The sequence below is a fragment of the Schistosoma haematobium genome, chromosome 3 (assembly GCF_000699445.3).
Source record: "Schistosoma haematobium chromosome 3, whole genome shotgun sequence".
NCBI classification, from domain to species: domain Eukaryota; kingdom Metazoa; phylum Platyhelminthes; class Trematoda; order Strigeidida; family Schistosomatidae; genus Schistosoma; species Schistosoma haematobium.
Window position 1 is genome coordinate 14,502,743 of NC_067198.1, and position 7,421 is coordinate 14,510,163.

A 7,421-nucleotide genomic window follows, 5' to 3' on the forward strand; every position below is an offset into this window, starting at 1 on the left:
CCAATCGATTAGAGGTGGTTTGATACCTAGTCGTTTGAGCTTATTCGTAAGACACAAGTGGTTAACCTTATCAAAAGCTTTTGAGAAATCAAGGTAAATGATATCAACCTTTCCCTGGCGATCGAGGATGCTTGTCCATCTGTCCACCGCAGTCAGCAGGTTGGTTATACAAGAGTAACCCTTCCTGAAACCATGCTGTTGTGGTAAGAAGAAATTTAAGGACAGTAGATAGTCGTTTGAGCCGTCGCATATCAGGGACTCCATGAGTTTTGAAGGTAATGACAGAAGAGCCACCGGCCGGTAACTTGAAGGTTCATTGCGTCGACCTCCTTTGAAAATTGGTGTGATGTGAGCCAACTTCCAATTTTCCGGTAATTTGCCTCGGCTTAGCGAGTGTGAAAACATCACGCTAAGCGGCGTTGCCAGGATTGAGGCTGCCTCCTCAGTATGGCAGGATGAACCATATCCGGGCCAGGAGAAGTATCTAATCTTAAGTGCTGCAATTTCCGGAACACCAAGTCAGCGCTTAGGTCTACTTCGGAAAGTCCTGTGGAATTGCAGATGAAACTGTCGTCAGTAAAGTTGATGTCAGCCGGTCGAAATGTTTGAGAGTAATGTGCCGCCAGAAGGTCAGCGGCGTCGCCATCGTTGTTGGTCGGGCCGTTAAGACCTACCAGTTGAGAAACTCCGGTTTTGGCTTGACGAAGAGAGGCTGCATAGCGGAATAGGCTTCTAGGGTTAGAGGCAAATTTGTCCATAAGCTTTGTCTGGTACTGCAGCCTGTCTTCTCTTATAGCCTTCGTACATATGTTCCTTATATGTTTATATTGCCTATACGCTCCGTCGTTATCAGTTCGTTTGTATTCTGCCCAACAGTGCCTTTTGCGGCTTAGCAGGCGAAGGGTACGGTTCTTGATTACTGTAGGTGGCTTGCAGCTTTTGGGAACCGTTTGAGGAACTGAATGGTTTGTAGCACATAGGAGCGTGTGCAGTAGGAAGTCCCAATGACCGTCCACGTCGAGTTGAGGGTGAACATCCCAAACCACCTGTTGTAGATAGTCATGTAGAGCTGGCACATTCAGCCGTTTAAAATTCCAACGAAAATTATTGTTGGGATACCTTAGCTTAGTTTTGATGACAAAACTGAAGGCTATGACGGCATGATCGCTCTTTCCCAGAGGAGCCAGGGTTGAGAGGTTGTCAACTAGGAATTCTTCGTTTGTGAATACACAGTCTAAGCGCGATGGCGTCCGACTGTTTCTTCAACGAGTTGCCGACCTCACATTTTCATATAAGCCCAAGTCATCGATGAGGTTGAAGAACCGAGCTTCAATTGAGTTGTCGCCTCCAGTGTACGTGTGTTCCGCGAAGTTGACTCTAGGGAGATTAAAGTCCCCTAGAATCAGGATGTGTGTGAAACCGAGACGGGTAGAGCGGGATAGTCCTTCCAGCATACGACTATCGTACTCGATGTCGGCAGTTGGCTTCCTGTAAATGACTCCGACTAGATACCTCGAAGTACTGGACAATCTTACAGAGCACCATATGGATTCCTCAAGATTGTTAAACTCAAGGTTGTGAACTTGGTGCACCTCCAAGCAAGAGCTTATATATATGGCTACTCCGCCCCCAATTCCTGTTTTTCTGTCGTTGCGGAACAAAGTCATCCCAGGTAATGCTAACTCTTGGTCCGAGAACTGAGAAGATATCCAGGTTTCAGATATTGCTATCAGATGGGCCTTATTAGCGTTGCTAAGTTCACGTAATTCATCCAGTTTGTTTGGTAGACTTTTCGTGCCTTAAGGTAACCCTCGTGCTATTGATAGAAGAAACCAGAGAAGTAGTGAATATGTCTTTATTTCGATCTTCGCGCAGTCACAGTGGAGCGTGGGATTATCTGTTCAGACAAACAAAGGCTCTCAACATTCAAGATAATAGGGAATATAACGCTTATAAAAAATAAGGAAGTAAATGAATACTTGAACAATACTGTTTTGGCATAAGCTTGGTTGTTTGGGGTCAACTCTTAACCAACCAACCTGAGCTGTTACATTAGCTTCCCCCTAGAATCGACTTCCGTAGGAACGTCGGTTCGATTAACCTATCTATCGAAAACACCTTAGTTCTCTTTCTCATCCCAAGGGAAAATTATCAACTCGCTCACTATTTGACTTACAATCAGTGACGACTAACGCTGTCAACGATAGTCCATGGATGTCTCCTCATTTACTAGCTTGTCATCTTATTTTGTAGCATGTGATCTATTCTACAACTATCGCTGACGGTTTACTGCGTGCTTTCAAGAGAAAGAGTGTGAGAATGTGGAATAAGAATATCTGAGGAAGTGCCGCGAGCGGGCTACCCAACACCATGTTGGTGAGGTACGATTTTTCCATGCTCAGACCGGCTATCAGGTGTTTACTCACCTGCCTCTTTAGTCGCCCTCAAGTAAAAAGTAAAGAAGAATCTACTTCAAAGGTAATGGTGAAAACCAATCACACCTGAAGAACTGCTCCACTGCCTGCATAAAAATAATAAGATACAAAATGGAAATACAAAAATATAATTTATAATTGTTCGGTTCCATGTAAGTGATTGGCCTCCAGAAAGGATTGGTATTCTGGAAGAAAATAGACATAGTGTAGCCATCTTATGTACGAAAAGGTATGAACACAAAAAAAAATACTTTTTTATAATGCATATATGTAAAAGTGTAAACTTGCTAGAAGTTGGACTCATTGTCAGACCCGATCAAATGTATGACCTTGGGCCTATGACGACCGCCTTTTATAACCAGGTACGTAACCAAGGGTGCGTAGTTGTACTCCACAAAACGGAAAAGAATATACGGTTAAGGAGGAGAAAAATTGTGTAGATTATGAGGATTAAGTACAATTGTGTCAAATACTCTTTTCTGGTTTGATCTAAGTATGTATGATATATTGAAGCAATATTTCGTCAATTCATCCAAGTAACGAATTTGTCTGCACCTTAGAAATGTGTAAGTCCTATTACTCATTGGTATTATATATGATTAATCGGTAAAAGGAAAGATTGCAGTCATTCGCCCGTGGTTTGATGTGGTCTAATGGCTAGGCACACGGTCTAGCATCCAGGAGGGCAGTGGTTCGAGTGCGTGTGGGGCTAGCGTTTTCGTTCACCAAAACCCCCTTCAATACGATGTTTGTTGGCCATATGTTGCTCAGATATGAGAGAAAGATAACAGGAGGACGGATTGATATGTCAAAGTGCCATATTAGAATAGTACAAGTTCTTTGTTTTTATTAATAATAATGCTATAGAAAAAAAAACTACAAGTGTGGTAGATTTCCAGTTTACGTTATAATTAAACCAACGAGAAAAAAAAGGTATATATATATATATAAGTTATTGACATAACATGTTTTTTTTATAATGCTAGTGTTAAGTTCCAGGATTTTGTATGGACCACTAATAATAATTGGTTTAACGTTAGCATAGCTGTGATATTCATATTAGTTCAATGTTGTGATTACTTAACAGTTCCCTTATAAGTTGTGTTTAAAATTAGGTATGTGGAATCAATGCGGCTAACATAGTAACCTTACAGTAACGCACTGTACTATATCTTCACGGTTATTGATTCTTAAATGTCAGAAATTTAAAAAAAAAATTGAATATTGCCAATAATGATGGGTTATATGATCTCACTAAAAAGCATGCTGTAGGAAAACTGATTAAGTCATTATGTAAGTTTCCTAAACATGGAAAAAAATGATGAGAACTTTAATAAGTATTTGACCATGGTTTAATCCAAAATGTTTTGTCTAGAAAACCACTTATTAATAGTAGTATTAAGCGTATCAAGCTACTGAACACATCTTCGACCGAAAACTTTTAGAATTAGTTCATATGGTATATATGTATAGCCAGTCTACATGAAAAATGTATATAGATATATAAGAAGTACAGCCAACATAGTTAATTAACCAGAAAAAGAAATTATAAAACTCGCCTGGGTTGCTTTTTGAATTCGTTGTATTTGCCAGTGTTAGTTGTATGAGTTTGACTAAAATCCGCAGCCATCGTTTCGGAATACCTAGCTTATGTGTCCAGTATTTAAAAAAAAATTAACATAACACTTATATATCAAAGGCAAAAGGTCTGGGGAGTTGTAGGTGAGGCGGAATGAGGAGAAAAGTTATTTTTAAGTAGATGCAGGGTCTGATTAGCTACGTGGTTAGATTTTATCCTGTAGCTGAAACTGTCAACATCCTTGATTGGCTAATCGGATGTGCCCAGCGAACCGTTTTAGTCATTTGTAAAGATTTATCGTTTTTGCATTTCGATTCCGTAATGGATTTGTCAGTTAAACGATCTAACAACACGTATGGTGGTTCATGATCTAGATAAGCCGGCTTTAGCCTATCAATACTTACTGTGTCGATGTTTCCATGTTTTTCTATCACGAAATATTTAGATTTTCTTGAGACGACTTTGAAAGGACCTTCAAATGGAGGGCTAAGTGGTGCTTTTATTTTGTCACATCTTATCCAGACGTGCGTGCAATTGCTTAAGTCTTTAGGTACATATACGGCACGCGATTGTTCGCGAGTATTAATTGGCTTAAGTTTGGACATATGGTCCCGTAGTTGATCTACGTAGTTTCCTAAATTAAGTTTTTGACTGTTAGTATTGGGGTTAATAAATTCACCTGGTAGTCTCAGAGTTGTTCCGAAAACCAGTTCCGCAGCTGAACACTGTGCGTCAGTTTTGACAGATGTTCGTATTCCCAACATAACTAATGGTAGGAATTCTGTCCACTGATTGGGGTTTGAGTGAGATATAAGGGCGGTTTTTAGCTGACGGTGAAAACGTTCTACCATCCCATTAGCCTGAGGATGATATGCAGTGCAGCGTATCCTATTGGAGCCTAGAAGTTTAGCCAAGTTATTAAATAGTTCGGATTCGAATTGCGCTCCTCTATCCGTCGTTATTGTTATGGGTGTACCAAAAATGGTTACCCAGTTCTGCATGAAAACTTTGGCTACTGTTTCCGCTGTGATGTCCGCTATCGGGATGGCTATAGGGAATCTGGTAAATCGATCTATGCATGTAAAAAGATAATTAAAACCGTTTGAACGAGGTAAAGGACCTACCAAGTCGATATGCACATGGGCAAAACGTGCATCTGGTTGCGAGAAAACACCTATGGGTGAATTTGTGTGACGATTAATCTTTGATTGTTGACATGTTGAACACTCTCTAACCCATTTGTGTACATCCTTCTGTAAATTCGGCCATATATATCTGGCATTGATTAGTTTTGTTGAAGCTTTCGCGCCAGGATGAGACAAAGAATGAAAGTTATTATATATCAACTTTCGCATATTTTTGGGAACGAAAGGTCGCGGCATTGCCTTGGTCGTGTCACAATAAATTAGAATACCATCGATAGGTGATGGGAATTGTTTTAAATTAAGACTTGAATTGTTTGTTTTAAGTAGGTTTTGCAATTCTAGGTCCTGCTCTTGTTCGTGTCTTAACGTCTCGAAGTTTACTGTAGACTGCTGTAGCACGTTCATTTCTAGTCTGGATAAAGCATCTGCCGCCTGATTGTCCTGACCTTTGACATGTCGGATATCGCTTGTGAACTGTGATATATAGTCAAGGTGTCGGACTTCTCGAGGTGAGTATTTATCGGCTCTCGCTTTTAATGCATTCGTCAGTGGTTTATGATCCGTAAAGACTATAAATTCCCTACCTTCTAACATGTGTCGGAAGTGTTTAATGGTCAGGTAGATTGCAAGAAGTTCTCGCCCGAAGGTAGAATACCTTGTTTCGGCTGGAGCGAGTCTTTTCGAGAAGAAAGCAATTGGTTTCCAGGCGTTTTTAACCAGTTGGTTAAGGGTACCGCCTACTGCTTTATCTGAAGCATCCACCATCAAAGCAAGTGGGGAAAGAGAATTCGGATATATCAACGTAGTTGCTTGAGCCAGTTTATCTTTAAGCTGTTTAATAGCTTCGATGGCGTCAGAAGACAGTTTGAATTCTTTTGGTTTTCCTTTAAGTGAATCTGTCAAAGGTTGCATTAATTGTGCACAACCTGGTATGAATCTGCGATAAAAGTTAATTAGGCCTAGAAAACTTCTCAGTTGTGTTAGAGAACTAGGTACGGGGTATTGTTTGATAGTATCCACTTCTTTTTTCATAGGTTTAATCCCTTCTGGGCTTATTGTGTGACCGAGAAATTCTAGAGTTTGAACACCGAAAACACACTTACTTTGATGTATGTTTATTCCATGTTCATCCAGTCTTTTCAACACTGCTTGTACATGCTGTTCGTGTGATTGCAAATCGGGGCTGGCAATTAACAAGTCGTCTATATACCCCTGCGCAAATGGCATATCTCGAAGTAGGTTATCTATGAATCTTTGAAATGTCTGTGCCGCATTTCTCAGGCCGAATGGCATGCGTACAAACTCGAATAAGCCAAAGGGTGTAGTAATAGCTGTCTTGGGAATATCTTCATCAGCCACCGGGATATTGTGATATGCCCTGACTAAGTCAATTTTAGTGAATATGTTCATACCCTGTAAACCGTTGGTGAAATCTTGGATATGAGGTATTGGGTACCTATCTGGTACGGTTTGACGGTTTAGGGCTCTGTAATCCCCGCACGGTCGCCAGTCACCTTCATTCTTCTTTGGGACCATATGCAAAGGGGATGCCCATTGACTATCAGAGGGACGGATAATACCCAATTGTAGCATATAATCAAACTCGGCCCTAGCGATTTTGAGCTTATCTGGTGCTAGTCTCCTGGGTTTTGCAAACACCGGTGCACCTTCGGTTTTGATAGTGTGACTCACTTTTAGTTTGTCTTTAGAAGGCTGTGGGTTTGGTTTAGTTAAGTTTGGAAATTCCGCGAGTATATCTTGGAATTTCGCTGTTGTTACTGGGGGAGTTTGAATCAAGTTAAGAGAGCTGATGTGACTTCCTTTGCCTTTTGTGTAATACGAAGTTTCTTTTAGTGTTAGTCGCCGTTTCTTGGTGTCAACTAGAAATTCGTATCTCTCTAGAAAGTCCACTCCCAGTATTGCCAGATCTAAGTCGGCTACCGTGAAAACCCAAGGGAATTGCCTCCTGAACCCCAAATCTAGGGTTAATGTTTTCTGCCCAAATGTCGCGATTTTAGTTTTATTTGCAGCTTGAAGTGTAATTGATGATGTTTCTCGACTAATCTCAGTTTTATGTTGAGGGATGATGCTAAGAGCAGCGCCAGTATCCACCAAGAAATTCAAGCCCGAGTTTCTGTCTCTAACATAAAACAAGCGACTGTTTAGGCGCCCCTCCTCAGTCGTCGCGACCTGGGGAGGGGTTACTCGTTTCCCGCTGTCTTAGAATTATGCTTAGGCCAGGCGCATGGTTGCATGCACTTG